Source organism: Culex quinquefasciatus, chromosome 2, assembly GCF_015732765.1.
Source record: "Culex quinquefasciatus strain JHB chromosome 2, VPISU_Cqui_1.0_pri_paternal, whole genome shotgun sequence".
NCBI lineage: Eukaryota > Metazoa > Arthropoda > Insecta > Diptera > Culicidae > Culex > Culex quinquefasciatus.
Window position 1 is genome coordinate 2959443 of NC_051862.1, and position 16869 is coordinate 2976311.

Genomic DNA, 16869 nt, shown 5'->3' on the forward strand with positions numbered 1-16869 from the left:
AGACACAAAATCGATCAGAAAATCTCTTCTCAAGATACAAAATCTTGTACATTAACAAAAATATTTTGTATGACCAGCTCCAAAATTGTATGGAGACTTGCATGGACAAAATAACGATGCAAAATGACAGTTTTCGACAAAGTTTCATCAGCATAAAATAAAATACAAAAAAAAAATTATTTGCGAAATCGGTTGGATATCGGGAGTTACGATTTTTCGCGGTGTAGCCGCTCAAGATGTGAGCCGTATCGAGCGAGCTGTCAAAACAACGCGCGGAGCGCACGCGTACACGTTGCGCGGGGATTACACTGATTGTGTTATTTTAACTTTTTTTTCGGGTAAAAGCTTGTTTAATCTTCAGTGCATAATTCGGGACTTACGGAACGTTGCACTTATAATCCTCGAAGCTCGACACTCACCTGGAAGAGAGATAGAAAAGAAAGGGACTCGTGAGAGAGACGGGTTGAACGCAAATTGGCGATGAAAAGTTCCCGCTGCAGCTTAATCTCACACCGGTTTTAGAGAAATCTGCCAAGTGCGCGGTGCACTCTCCCAAATGTACACATTTATTCAGAGAGAAGGTTGCCCCCGGGCTCCATTCACGCCAGATAACAAATGATCCAAGAATGATTCCGAACTTTTTTCTTCGACGTAATGGGAGAACCATTTCGCGAAGGTGTCTCGGCGGGGTTTGGAGCGAGAGCGGAAAGTGGGTATTAATTATTCATTAAATTAAAAAAATATCATATTTAAGCGTGTACCCCCGGTGGGGTTCGCTACCCGTTTGACCGCACAAAAGTGGTTTCTCATTGGGGTTCGCGCCAATAATGACGAAGAGGGGAGGAAAAAAAAAGAGCAAAGGTATCCGCATCATCAGCTCTGCGCGACTACAACAGAAAAAAGGCGAGCAAGATAAATGCTTTTAAAGATTAATAATTTTTAATACTTTTAAATATCACGCTTCTTTTGCTGGCGCGCGGCTTCCCTAAAAGACGCCACCTCATGGCGTGTCAAATAAAAGACGACACGCGAAGGAAATCGAGACGGTGTGGTCGCGGCGCGGTTCAGAATAAATTGATGATTGAGAACGTTTTAAGCGGTGTGTAGTTGGGGGGTGCCCCACCGCGTCAAGCGTTTTTTTCTCTCAAAAGGACTCGTGAATAGTTTGACGGAGCGGGGCAAAAAATCGTGATGATGGACGGAAAAAGTTCTGACCCCGCGCTTTGACGTGTGATGGTACAATGTTTTGAAAAGTGGCTGTCATGCACAGGGGTTGATCTTTTAGAGCTAGAAGGGTCACAGCGCTCTGACCAGAGCCGAGTGTCGTCTTTTAATTAAGCTAAATGGAATGATTGAGAATTTTTCACGTTCTGCCGCGTCAAAGCAGGCCGTGCTTTACACAAACAGGGGGCGCGCACTGTAAATACAAAGTCCAGAGGAACAACAAAACGAGGAAAAATCAATTAACGAACGGAAAAAAGTGAAAAGAAAAAATCAAAGGCCCCTTGACGGCCGTCGTCGTCGACGGGGAAAGATTAATAAACAAAGCAACCTTCTCTATGGAAGAAACAACAGCAGGCGAGTAAGCAATTATCGGAAACCCTACACTATCTTTAGCGCTTCTGTTCTGGGATCATGGCCTGCTTCGAGTTGGTCAGGGCGCGGTTGGCCACTAATAAGTGGACGGGAATCCGCTTGTATTTTTTTCATTTTTTTTCTTCGGATTCACTTTTTTTCACTTCTATGAAGCGCGGGGGTGGCGTTGCGAACATAATCGGGGCGCAAACAAAGTTTTTCTCTGTTCTACGGCCAGTGGTCAAACAAGAGGTAAGAAAACCGCGGCTTGCCGTCCTCCCCCACTCGGTGTGATGTGGTGGTCTCCCGGGCGATAGTAGTTGGGTGTGGGAACAGATTAAACTGGGAAGTGGTCCCCCCGGGGTTCGTGTTTAGAGTGTAGTGGTGCGAAGTAACTACTCCGCGAGGCCCCAGGGCAGAGTACCACCAGGGGGCGCTATCAGTGCAAGGCGCCCCCGCCCAGTAAACAAAAGTGTAATGATGGGAGCAAAGAAAATAAAATTAATTTATTTTTTCCTCGTAGAATGGAACGCAAGTCCACGGTAGTGCACCTTATCATGACGAGTTAAATGAATGAGTTTCCGGTTGTGCTTTACTTTGGCACGGTTACTATGATTCAATTTGGAGCAAAAATTATTTCTATTTGTGCAACGTCCAATCAGCGTGTAAATATCGACTCACACCTCCAAGTTTGACAGCTTGTGCTTGTTTATTGTTTAACTGCTCAGAATTGCAGTTGTTTTTTTTTTTAACAAATCATAACAAATTTTGACTTTTATTTGCTTCTAATTTTAAAAGTTTTGAGTCTTTAAAATCCTCAATTTTTATAAAATTAGAAAAAAAAGTTACTCAAAACTGGGTTATTCTGGATGAGAGCGAAGTTGTTAGAAAAATATCGTCTCACATCTCTAAAGAGTTCATTTGTTGGATGGGTCCCTAAATTAAAACCAATTCGGTGTTTCAAACTATATTTCTGAACTCTTCCGACAAATGAAACAAAGTAAGGGATCAAATCACCCCAAGACCCACATAACTGTAACTAATCAAGACAGTTTCATATCGAAAGAGAGAAAAGGCCAGTTGCAGTAGTTGCACCATAACTCACAGCTGCCCGAACCCGGTGAAATCCCGTGTGAATAACAAACACTGAAGCCTCCCCGACAAAGTGGGGGCCACTCGAGCTCCAATTCCGAGATAAGTTATCCTCGTCCAAATAAAACATATTGCCACAACTCGGGGGAAAATTGGAAAATCCATGCAACCGCAGCAGGCAGCCAGCTTTTCCCAATTTGTGGCACAAACAGTCCGAGGAGCGCCAAAAAGGATCGATTTCTCATCCGAGTGGGTCACGGACGATCTGGTTTTCGTGCTTTTTCATCCCAGGATTTCTGGATTCCTGAAAACACAAACACAGAGAAACGGCAAGAAGCCAACTAATTTTTCACGCTCACACAATTTCGTGTTTGCTTTTAACTGCATGTTGGCCGGGGCCAGTTTGTGGGGTTGTGTATCGTGCTCACATTCTGGTGAAAGCATCGTGCGATGGTGTTTTTCAGGGGCTCCGGTTTGGTCAGGGTAAATTTTGGTCCTTTGCAGCAGATGCTGAGCAGGAGGAAGGGTAGTTGGTGCGATATTTGGACGTAGTTCAACGTCAAAAGTTTTGAAGTATTCCATTTCGAAGCAAATCAAGAATTTAAAGAGAGATGTGAGACGTGCGACATGGAGTTACACATCCGTAGCTTTCTAGGTACACGCACATTTCAAATCACTCACTTTTCGTCAAAAACGAATCTATGCAGAAATCAGTAAATGGGTAAAATAACCAGTTTGCATGAACGTCAATCAGAATTCAACGGAAAGTGAGAAATTTTCTCAAATCTGACATTTGTTCTGTTTACTCAATTTTGTGTAGATTTAATTTCACCAAAAACTGAGTAATTTAAAATGAGGTTTCAAACCTAAAATTTAACTTAATTTTAAAAATTGACAGCTAAATTGTCCAAGTAGCTACGCTCTCAATGCAGCAAGCGGCGACTCTGGGTTCAAATCCTGTTGAGCTTCGTTGTTTTCGAAACTAGTTCAAATACGTCAACAGTTTGGCAATCGAAGCAGCCAATCGAAACAACCGCACAAACTGGTGCGCACAGATTGCGAGTGAATCGTGAGATTTGCAAAAAGGATGCAATGACCAGGGCCGTTCGCAGGGTTTCCATTAAGCCCCAGGGGGGCGCTTCCAAAACGGTTATTCGAGAGTGCTCAACTTAACTCAGATCGGAGATAACATCAGTTTAAATTTAATATTTATTTTTGAGTTCGTCCAGACACTTTTTGGGAGAGTCGTCGGTCTGGAATTCTAACCGAAATGAATAATAAATATCGAGTTACTCAGGGGCGACGCGGCGGCGAAGCCGAGAAGGGAGAGATCTCGAAATTCAGAAGCCACGACGCGCGGGTCATTCATGACGTTTCGGGGACCAGTGGCGTGGACTGGATTGCACCCATGTGCTGTGCGTAATCGATACTTGGCGGGGTTGGATTATGGAATTGATTTTTTTTTGTGTTTCGCTTTGTTCGAGGGCGCGTTCGCCTCCTCTTTTTTCCGGGGTTTATTATTTTTTTATGCGGAGAAATCTAATCGCCTTTGGGGAGGTATTCTTTTGGAAATCATAATTATTACGTTTACAACGTGATTTTTTGTGTTTGAGGGTAGATCCCGGAAAGCGAGCAAGGTGTCCGACAACAGTTGTAAGGCTTGCTTTTTTGTTGTTGCTGGAGCAAAGGTTAACCGTCGTCCGCCGCAGCGCGGTGAAACCTGATAGATTTTACCTCAAGACAGCTTCCGAGAAGTGTCCGCTGGCGGCGGCCAAAAAATCAAATTTCGCCTATCGGCCGGTGTGCATCGAAGCGTGCTGTGCGTTCGGCCGTTTCACAAAACTGACAGTTATGAGAGTTTATATGTCGGCCATCATCGTAGTAGCCCCCGGAGCAGGGGCTCGCGCGGCGGGCGCGCGATCCGATAAGACTTCAATTCCAGATCGCAGCAAGCGTCAGATTATCTAGATTTTTTTTTGTTGAGCGAATCGCTTGAAGGAATTGGAAACACACATGGCATGCTACGTTCGGCATACCTTAATTAGGGCTAATAACATGCCCGAGCGCAGGCATTACTGGGTGTTGGGTGTTGTTTTTTTTTTTTTGGGGAACCTGTCACAGGTTGCTACGACCGTGTCAGAGTGAGGTGATGTGTCTGGTCGCAAGTGACAAATCGATACCCCGCGCACAACCAGTTTATGCAAATGGGTCCGATCTCTATCGGCCGGTCCGAGCCAGACGTAGATGAATTTGATTGAGTTCGGTAGTCTGGAGACCGCGCGCGCAGTAGGCGTGGTGGGCGTTACAGACTCCAGACTCCACGCGCGCTGGCAGCGCCTGCTGTGTCGACTGTCATTTGTCAGACAAATATGACAGTCAACCAGCGAAAAATTCAATTTATTCGCTGCCCGAAAAAAATCTGGTTTTTCTCGCCGGCGAAGCGAGGAATTATGATGTACTGCGTACGAGATTACGGGATAAGATTGCGCGCGCGGGGTTTTGTTGGATTCCATGGATTGACAGCCGGTGGACGTCCGATCAAACTACCGTGCCGAATTTCGCTACCAAATCGGCGTACAGGTGACAACCGTTTAGCGCAACCAAACGACCCCTTCCGGATTAGGCTTGCAAGACGTCAAATTTCGCAAAATGTCAACAAAATTAAACCGAATTTCGATGGCCAGTGAACCGCAGTCTACTGCGATAGCCCCTAATGAAGTTGCAAAACGGTGGACTTCCGATTGGTGCCATTTTCCCATGACACCGCTCGAACTGACGTCAACCCGATGTGCTCCAGCAGCAGCTCAGTGGAGGGTAAATATTCCGGCATCCGCCGTCCGGCGCGATAGTAAGTCAATACACACAGCAGGCCATCGGCAGGAGCGCATCATTTCCACTCAAATATATACCTTCGAAAGCCATCGTCGACGACAACAACAACCCAAGTAACGCTAGAACCTTGAGTATACATTACGAAATCAATGTAAAGCCAACTGTAAACACATCTCCCGAAATTGAGCCCGAGAGCGCAACTCTGACTTTTCTGAATGACACTCGGGCAAATATTTGCACACTTTCGCCCACTCCGAGCCATCGTCATCGCAGCAAGCGCCGAGTTTTCCACCCCGGTGGAGTTTTCCTGTTGTTTGATTGCGGACCATCACCACCACCAAGCCATCATCGCCTCCTTCGATTGGCACCACACTACAGGGGCGTCCGCGTTGACGAAATCGCCAAATTCCCATGGCATGCTTGGGTGCTGTGCTAACGAGGCGCCAAAAACCCCGGTAGATAATTATGACACATCCAGCGCGGCAGCCGCCGCCGCGGGCGAAAAAGCTAATTATCACGTTGTTCATATTTTAATTACTTTAATCTCGCGAAAATCAACAATCATAATTACGATTTTATAGCGGTGTCACGCGCGCACCATTTGTCGCGCTACACGATTTAGAGAGAGAGAGAGAGAGTTTCAGAAAAAAAGACAAATCCGACAACGCCGACGCACCTCGTTTTGTAATTAACGGTATTAAACATCGATAAATTAGATAAACGGGCGATCATTTGTTACGGGAGTTGTTTCGCGCGAATCGATGACCCGGAACGCGCGAGCGGGAAACACTTTCGCATAAATCAACCCTCGCCCGAAACTCATGACTCACTTAGGAAAATGGGAACCTGGTGCTTCGTTGGGGGGGGCAAAAAAAGATGCAACACGCGACACATAGTCCCCCTCCTACCCTTACGGAATATGCAGTTGGTGGAGACACAACACAGTAGGCGATGCTCATTGTGGAAAACATGAAAACTATTAGTGGGTCTGGTTGAAAGTTGAGGGGCGCATCGAGGGGCGTTTTTATCATATTTGTAATTTTAGTAATTTTTGAAATTTTTGTAATTTTTGTCTTTTTTGTCTTTTTTTTTAATCTTTTTGTGTCTTTTTTGTCTTTTTTTGTCTTTTTTATGTCTTTTTTGTCTTTTTGTCTTTTTGGTCTTTTTTGTCATTTTTGTCATTTTTGTCATTTTTGTCATTTTTGTCATTTTTGTAACTGTTGTAATTTTTGCAATTTTTGACATTTTTGTCATTTTTGTCCCTCTTGTATTTTTTGTCATTTTTGTCATTTTTGTCATTTTTGTCATTTTTGTCATTTTGGTCATTTTGGTCATTTTGGCCATTTTGGTCATTTTGGTCATTTTGGTCATTTTGGTCATTTAGGTCATTTTGGTCATTTTGGTCATTTTGGTCATTTTGATCATTTTTATCATTTTTGTCATTTTGGTCATTTTGGCCATTTTGGTCATTTTGGTCATTTTGGTCATTTTGGTCATTTTTGTCATTTTTGCCATTTTTGTCATTCTTGTCATTCTTGTCATTTTTGTAATTTTTGTAATTTTTGTCTTTTTTGTAATTTTTGTCATTTTTGTCTTTTTTTATCATTTTTGTAAATTTTATTAAATTTTCATTTTTTTTTATTTTTTGTGATTATCATTTTTGTGATTTTTTTGTTGTTGTCTTTCATTATATTTGTAATTCTTGTAATTTCTATATGTTTAATTTTGTTGTATTTTGATGTTTCTGTATTTTTGTAACTTTAATCTTCCAACCTTAATCCACCCCTGTCCTGGACAGTACCGACGCAACAGCCCCGTGTCAACTCGACATGCAAACTTCACCGCCCCATCCGCGACCATCCGAGGAGGGTCCCATTTAGTCCAACAAACAACACACGAGACGAGACAAATAGGAGTGACAAGCAAAAGAGCTCGCGTTGTTCGCACGCGACAACTAACAACTAATAGGGAAAGCAAAAAAAAAAAAAGAAAACGTTGAACAGCGTAAAAAAGAGTGTAATCATAATTTGTTTCAATTAAAACAGATTAATCACTCTCCATTGCGCGAGCTCGCTCGCAAAACGCCCCCGCCCCTTCTCCCCCGTGGGATGCGTTGATTTTTTAAGCGCCCCCTTTTGCCCTCATCATTAATTTCCAAATCGAGTCAGCCTTGGGAAAACCGCGTGCGTGCACGAGGAGGGTCGAAATTAGGAACGAAAATCCGAGCCCAGCCCAGCCAACTGCGATCGGATCGTTTATAATCGCTTTTGGGACTTGGAAAATGGTTTTCGGGTTGGAACAAAAAAAAGGAAAAACGCAAAGCCTACTCCGACGACTACCACCCCCACGTGTGCGTACTACGCGAACTGACCGTACAGGGGGAGGGTATAAATTTCACCCTCAATTTGATGCAACTTTAATCGGATGGCGCCCTTTTTTCCGACAGAAAAAGGGTTTCGCCAGCTCCGATTTGAAATAGTAATGCGATGCTGACCAATTAGGCGCGCACTGATCCCGGGTCCGGCGGTTTTGAGCCTCCCGCTCAAAAAATCGTGCCGAAAATCCACGTGGGAACAATCGACATTATCTTCTACCTAATAAAATAGTAATAATGGCAAATTAGAATAAATTTATAAATGCGCCCCGAACCCCTTTTGCCGAGGTTCGCATTATCAACTAATTCACATTCGCGCAACGAAATACAGTCTCGTCGGGGACACGCAACTACATTATTTGACACAATGAATTTTATTGCCATTGCCCAGTTTGTTGTGTGTTAAATTGTGTGCTTTTCCTCACGCATCCCCCCGAATTTCATCCAGCGACTGAGGTCTGTGAGGTAGTTCGCAATTGTTGCGATTGATGGCTGGTTTTGGGGCACCCCCCAACCTCCCCTCTTCTTTTTTGAGCACGCCACTGCTGCAATGTTGTGGTTTTCCGCGAAATTTAGTGCTCGATTTTGGGCAAGAAAAAAAAACGGAAATAATTTAAATGGGCGAACGCTTCGAACTTTTGGGGCTAACCAGCCCGGCCAAATTGGTCGTCCGGGACCCTGGTCCGCGGATGTGTAGTGTGTTTTAGGAGGGGCGTTCCCGGGTGGACATTTTCCGCGGGAAAGATTTATCGGTCTGGGATTGGTTGAGCGATGGGAGATTGAACAGTTGGGGAGGTTGTAATTTTGATGTACTTTGTATCGTTTTCTATAAAAAAACAGACTTCAAAAATGAGAAGTACGTGTAACAATAACTTACTTTGAAAGTAATTTCAAATTTGTTAGGAAACTTAACCCTTTACACAAATAGAAATCCTTTAGGCTCATTCGGTAACTCTATGTTGTCAAATTTGTAAACGTTGAAATGTTTCCAAAACCGTCAACTTTTTTTTAATACCGCTGTAAATATTTTCAAAATCGACAACATTGCTTCCAAAATCGGAAATTTGTTTTGTTTTAAACATTTCAATTTCTATAAATTCGAAAACATAAAGTTATCGGATTTGCTTACAGGATTTCTTTCATAGTACTGCCCAAACATTATTCGAGAAATTTTATTTTTCTCGTGTTACATCGGTCATTTCTGTTCTATGAAAAACTTTTCTTCTTTTGTTTTCTGTTTATCTCCATTCATTTTTATCTGTTTATATGAACTTTCTTGTCAGTTTTTTTTTTAGATTAGATTTAGATTTAGATTTTTTATTTTTAGAGTTTTAGGTCTATTCTACAACTTCTTATATGTATTTTTTGCCAAATCGCGGTTTTTCATAATTTTTCACTTTTTACTTTAATGATTTATGTTTTTTTAATATATAAACTTAAACCATTTTGTTTAGATCGAAGGACGTCTGAGTTGTAGAAATCAATCTCTCAAAGGAAAATTTCCTTTTTCCATATTTATTTTTTTATTCGTTCACATTTGAATACAATTTAAAAATCTAGACCATGGACTTAAAAAGCGTTATTTCTTGATTGTTTCAAAAGGTCTTTTTGTAAAAAATAAATAATGAATAAGTTTTTAACTATGAATAATTTCTGAGATTTTTTTTTCAGTATTTCTTTTTTGTATGGAGCGTGGACAATCGAACTCCACTCCACGTGGTTTATGAATGGTCCCAACATTATATTATTGTCGCCGCGGCACTAAACCGAATTGAGCAAGTTTAACTCTCGCGACGATTTTCTGTCGCGAAATATCTGTCAAGCATGTTTAAGTGATTTTGAATCAGTGTGTTTGCTTTTTTGTTTTGACGGCTTTGGATGATGAGAATAACGTGGCTGATCTTTTCTGGTCTGCCAAGGAAATGGAATGCTTTAGATTAAATTATTGTTTCAAATCTTGATTTTTAGTTCTACTACCACTAGAACTGTTTTATTTGGGGTAATTTATGAAGTTCAGTCAGTTTCCAGCTCCAGGAAAAGACGCAAAAGGGAAAAAGTCTTGGTTAAGTTGCTGATTACGGATCGATTACCGTCTGAATAAAACAAAAATAAGTCTGGAGTTTTTTTTTTGAAAAGGTCCAATAAACCAAATTTCCAGTTTTTGCTTTTTGGGTGTTTTTGAAACCGCCTTGAGTCAGGGGTATTGAAAAACACCCAAAATGCAAAAACTGAAATTTTGGTTTATTGGACCTTTTTTAAAAAAAACTCCAGAAGTGGCCTCATTGTCGAGGGACCTCAATCCGGTCCGTTGTGTCCTCTCACCGGGAGAGTTTTTTCCGATGCGGGATGTTGCGGGTGTCGATTGAATAAGCTCTATAGCGTCAAAATGGGAAGACCCAGCCACCAATTTGAAAATCAAAAGCGCCGTAATTGTACTCTCCAAGCTAGACATCATGAAATGGTCCATCCGGATGATCGAATCCACGCTCACAGAACGATTTCCGGTAGATTTTCGTGATCAATTCCATGCTCCGTGTAAGACGCGGCGCGAGTCTTGTCGCAGCTCAACTGGCGACATTTCAGTTTGGTGCCGCGGCGAAATTTTGTTTTGGTTTCGCGTGTGACATTTGAGGTACACTCAGAAAAGAAACAACAGAAAATTGCTTCGCGAGATGAAAAACACTCGCGCTGTTATTTCGATTTATTTCAAAAACCACAATATGCAAAAAAATAATAATTCGACTGAAATTCCTTAAGAAGATCACTAAGTTCGGTTGAAACGTAACTTTGAAAATTTGTTTCAATTTTGAATATTTTTAAATTTAACTTTGAACATTAATTCATAAGAGCTGTTTTCCATCAAAAATGTTATTTTTTGGGTTTATCAGGCCACTGTAAATTTTGTTTCAAGTTATTGTCTCCATCCCTTCAAAATTTTGCCAAAAAATCAGGGAGCACGAAAAATAGCTAACCAAAAAATTTAATTTTTATTGAAAAAATGTTTTAAACATTAAAGACCATTGAGGGGACAATAAATAACATTAATTGTTGTATTTGAAATTAAATAGACCATTTTAGGCTTTAAAACAAATTTTGAATTTTGGGACATCATAGACACTGCAAGAAAAAATAATATGTTCATAAATTTACTGTTATTTTGACAATTTTAGAGTGTGGCTTAACATGTTACAATGTAAAGCATTTAAAGTATCCCTGAGGACGTTTTTTTATTGTCAAAATCTAATTTAGATTTTCAGCACAATTTTAAAGCCTTCCCTTAAAAAAATATAAAATATGAACATAAAATTAGGTTTTTATAAAGTGATAAAAATATGTTTTTCAAAAAATATGAAAAATCACAGAATTGATTTTTTTAAACAGTTTTTATTTGACCTTTTCAGAATTAAAAATCTACATTTTTTTTTGGTTTGCAGTTTCCATTTTTGCCAAAAATGTTGACATAAGCCGACATCACAGAATGACGATCACTTTTGACGTAGTTTTGCGTCAAACGTAAAAGAAGAAAAACACATTTTAACGGTGCGGAATTTGCAACTTAAAATTCACAGCACACAATGTAAAAAACTAGACAAAATAAATCACATACCACTGGGTATAAAACATCTTATTTATCCGTAAGAAACAAAAGACATGCTTGTGCTTGAACGGACTCCTAATTTGAAACAAAGTGGGGTGGTTCGAAAATCACGTTACGCATACACTCTTTTCATCACCCAGACGTTAATTAGGGAAAAAAGTTCCACGGTAAATATCCAAAATTCATTCAAAATTTGTCCAGTATTTGAAACAAATTTTGCGTTTTTTTATTTGAAATAGTTTTAAATTTTGGAAGTGTCGAAAAGTGTGAATGAGAATTTACAAAGAACTTACTATTATTATTTGAAGGATGATTTGGCGTCTTACCTGTAAGAAAAAGAGAGAAGAAAAAAACATTAGTTTTGCTTGTTGCTGGAAATCCCTCCAATTTTCTGATAAAATCAATAAATTTCACCAAATTTCTCGTTTCCCGCACAACCATCCTCTTTAATGCACAACACACACAAACGTTCCCAGAATATTGCGTATGGCGCACAACTTCGAAAACAACCACATCTCACCCAACAACACCACCTGTCCCGGTGTGTGAGCTCGGTCGGAGAGGGGTTAATTTAATTTATTTTCACATCGATTCCATTAATGACGTTGATCATGGCCACGAACCGGCTTCCCGGGAATCCCGTTGACCACACACGCACACGTTCGCCCGGTGGCCCACGCTCTGGACACATACTCAGCATCAGCATCGATATCTAAAATACATCGATAACCAAACAAACGCCGGGTCCCCCCGTGTCCCGCTCACGGCCTACTATGAATTTGCGGTAAAGTGCAATTTCCTGATTTTTTCATGTGACGGTCTAGTTGGCCGTGGCGCGGCCCGCGACCATCCTGTCGCGATATGTTTATTTTCGTCCAAAAACTTCAAAGGGTCCCCCCCTCCCTCGATAATGCGATTTTCGATCACCACCTGGATTCGCGATTCGAACGCGAACCTTGTTTTTTTGGGGGAGCGGGACGAGACCTGTTTTGCTAGTTAATCACAACAAAAGCATTTCGCCGGGGTTGGCCCCGACAACCCTTTCCTCTTCTGGAAAAATAATGAACACCCAAAATTTGGGCGAGGACAGCTGCGTTGCGCGTGACAACCCTGGCTCGGCCAGGGCTGTCAGTTGCACAAATTGACGTCGCATCGCGCAATCTGCTGCAGGGGTGGATTGAATCATTGAGCGATGTGTTTGTTCATTTTGGTGGTGTTGTCGCCGCGGCCTGCTCCGATCGGATTGTCACCGGTCGCGCACGGATGACGTCACACAGTCCGGGCTTAACTTTGGGCCAATCAATCGACGGTGTGTGCGTCCTGTCCTGTTGGCCGCCGTTCGATAATTAATTAGCCGAGCTTCCGTGGCCGTGAGGTTACGGGTTTCGCCTTGTAAGCGGAAGGTGATAGGTTCGATTCCTGTCTGGCTCGACAAAGTCAGATCCCTTCAAAGAGTAATTCTACTCACTGGGAATACTGACCGGTTGGGGATGGGTTTCGACTAGCGGCGTGCTGGGTTTCCAATCCAGAGGTCGTGAGTTCGATTCTCGTACCGGGATGATGAAGTTTTTTTAAATTCGGGACTCTTTCATCTCCGGAAGTTGCCTTGACATGCCGGAGCTCGGGGTTGCACAGAAACTCCTTTTGGAATGGTGCGGTTGGTAATTGATTTCGATAGTAAATGAACTTGTTGGGTTGTTTTGGAGGGAGGGAACAGCATCCTCATTTGACGAGCGGTTGCTGCGATCAGAGTTTTGACCGGGGACCAAAAGTTGGTACATAAAAAGGGCCCGCATGCTGTGATTAGAGCACAGGCCAGCATTGGTTGATTTTATCATAAAATCTTGTTAGGAATGATGGACGTCATTAGCGAGTGGCGGTCACATGTTTGGTATATTGAATTTTTGACAAAATAACGAGCTCAACACAATTGCAATTTTAGCACTGCTATACGTTAATTTGTACCTTGATTTTATTTAGAGATTCTCGCATGTTATTTTAGTTAAACAATCCTCTCAATTTCTCTCCGTGTCACAATCTCGGCCATGTCTCTCCGCTGTATCCTCGAACCCATTATGCAACATTATCCCGATTCCCGGCCAGATAATCCCAACCCCCCTCGAGTTCAGCCCAACCGGGAACATCGATACAAAAAGGCCGCCTTCCCTCCCGCGTCCTTCCGGAAAGAGCGTCTTTCACAGTTGCGTGAAAGCTTGTCGTCGTCGACGACGTCGCTGTCCGCCCTCCTTCGAAGACAGGAGAATTTCATATTTCATGCGGCAATAACCGAGAATTTCCTGCTGTGCGCTTCTCCTCCTTCTTGCAGAGCTGGGGGAAAGGAGGGCAAAAAACTTTCCTCCGAAGAAAACTAGTGGAAAGTAGTAGTAGCTAGTAGTAGCACTTCTTCAACCTTCTGCTAATGCTTGTTCGCCAACAAGTTCGGCGAGGATGATAAAGGGAGAAGATCCCGCGGTGTCCTCCCCCTTCCGTTACGCTGCTCCAGAGGAGCAGCGCCCGGGATGATGTTTTAATAATATTCAAAACTTTTGTTATTTGATATCCATCGGAAGGTAGTCGTAGCAGGCGCGCAGCGTCTCGCGAGCTTCTCCCACGCTGCAGAGAGGGGACACGTGGGGCAAAGTGGACCGTTTCCGCCTCCTCATAATGCAGCACATCCAGGGAAGAGTCAGTGTCTGCTTCGCAGACACACTGTTGCTCCTCTCGAAATTGAGGAGTTGGAGTTGGGAGGGGACACGCGGGGTGAATTGCGCATATCCGCTGGGTTCCTTTTTTTTCTAAGGACAAAAGAGTCGACACACTCTCTGGCCCACGATGCGGCCATTGCCGACTGACTGCCTGCGGCGGCCCTTTGCTGGCACTTGAGACTCCAGACTCATTTGGGTGGCGCTTACCATCAGGGAGCTTGGCTTGGGCTTGGGAAAGAAATGAAAATCACTCGGGCGCTGGTTTTTTTTTTGCTGAGGAAAAACGGGAACCGCCAGACTGAAAGGGGTGTTGGACTGGGAGGGGAGCAGGACATGGGTCTAGAACCTGCCAACAACCCTTCATCCAGTGGATCATGAAAAAAATGACACTCTGCCGACGCCGCGCCAAATGACTGTGAATGGAGATGTCTCCGGGAGTCGCCGGCAGAAGATGTCGTACACTGTTGTTTTAATTTTTAATTTTTCATGGAGACGCATGGTGGTTGGTTTCATTGTAAACTGAGATTTTTTAACCAAATAATTAATCAATTCAGATTATTGTATAACCCACGAAGCTCCAGATCTTCAAGTCAGGATTTAGTTTTTTTCTATATTGTTGAAATAATCTCAGACTACACAAAATTGGAGAATATAAAAATCATAGAGTCAAAATTTCCAAAACCTAGTGTCTCAAAAGGAAAAGATTGGTGTCAAGAAAAGAATTGAAATAAGCTCTAATTTATCTTCTACTTTAGACCTAAAACAATGATGTTTTTAGATTTCAGCTTAAATTCTCGAGCTTCCGTGGCCGTGAGGTTACGGGTTTCGCCTTGTATGCGGAAGGTGATGGGTTCGATTCCTGTCTGCCTCGGCAAAGTCAGATCCCTTAAAAGAGTAAATATGCTCACTGGGAATACTGACCGGTAGGGGATGGGTTTCGACTAGCGGCGTGCTGGGTTTCCAATCCAGAGGTCATGAGTTTGATTCTCGTACCGGGAAGAGTTGAAATCTAATTATTCGACTCATTTTACAAGTATGTTTTGTTTTTTGAAAGGTTGGAAAAATCCAATGAATCGGGTCATTGATTGAAAATTGAAGGCCTAATGAGTAGCACTTAAAAAACTCTTTTTTTTTTTTGTAATATAAATTCTTTGCAATGCCATAACTCAACCACAGGTCGGATCAACAATGTTTTGAAAAAAAAGTTGTTGAGGATTTTGTCAGTTTCTCAAATTTTTTTTTTACTAAAATGGGCTAGGTTAGACACAATATTTAAAGTTCAACCTATTAAATTGATGTATTTTTGCCTTTCTTTAAATATTTAGCAATAAGGTTTTTTTTTACAATTTTCCTCTCTTTTATAAATTATATCTAAACAGAGATGAAAATTAAGTTTTTAAGCAATTATCCTTTCCTTTATAAAAATAAAAAACTTGAAGAAGGCAAAATCTCACAAAAGATTTACATTTAGCTCTTCTTTCAATATTTCAAATTTAAATTTATTTATTTTTTATATATTTGATAATTGAATTTGTTTATGAAACTTCCCCTTCTTTTATTTAAAATTCTACTTATAAAAGGAATATATTTATAATTTATTTGAAGATCCACATTTTTCCATCATTGAAATGTTTGACATTTTTTTTGTATTTTCCCTACCTTTATTAAAATAAATAAATATATTTGCATTGAAAGTTCAATTGTCGAAAATTTAATGATTACATCTTTTAGAGAATTTTTCCCCTCATTAAATTGAATTTAAAAGCAAAGAAGGGAAAATCTCATCAAAACAAATTATTGCAAAATATTTTGAAAGGGGAAAAATGTAAAGTAAAAAATGTGTATCAAGATATTTTACCTTCTTCAAACAAAATTTTATTTTTTTTGAAAATTTCGCTTAAACATTTCAGGGAAAAAATGCAGTGGTACTTGATTTTTCAAAAATAAAACATAATCTTTAAAAGTAATATAAAAAAATAATCAAAGCAAAAAAAAACAATATTCTTAAAAATGAGAAATACTTATTCAACAAAACAAAAAATTACTTGTTATAATTATGCCAAATGTTCTCCTAGAAAATCCATAATGCCAAATGTCCATTATGCCAAGTGGGGCACTCCCGTCAAGGGAGAGAGACAAAAAATACAAAAAAAAAAAAAACTAAATTTCAAGCCCAGCTTTTTGAAATAAATGAAATTGAAATGAAAGTATTTTTTCTAAAATGTCTTTTCTCGATCTATGGTTCAAAAATTCAAAATTAGACAAGTCCAACAACTGCCTTATTTTATTAAAATTCAAAAATCACTGTTAAACAATGTGTTTTAAATAATTTTCAATCAATTGTTCAAGTTATTTCCAACGAAAATTGAAATTTTCAGCAATATTTTTTTGTCTCTTGGTTTTTTTGGGCATTTTTGAAGAAGGGGAGATAACAGAATGAAATAAAAATTGCAAAGGCATTATCAAAAAAAAAAGTTGAAGAGGGTAAAGCTTGTCAGAATCGAGTTTTTGGGATAAATATTGAATAAAAAGGTAATTTTCCAGTGCACCTACAACTTTGCTGAAGACACAAAATGGATCAGAAAATCCCATCTCAAGATGCATATTTTCGAATGTATGCATAGCACTTTTTATGAACAGCTTCCAAAATTGTATGGAGAAATCAATTCAGCAAAATTCCTTATTTGGACCTA

The 16869-nt window shown here is 40.8% G+C and overlaps 1 protein-coding gene across 7 annotated transcripts in view; it reads right to left on the reverse strand.

Moving 5' to 3' along the window:
• The window catches only part of LOC6034502 (teneurin-m), a 206670-nt gene that overhangs the window by 65014 nt on the left and 124787 nt on the right, over window positions 1-16869 (reverse strand). The window lies entirely within an intron of this gene.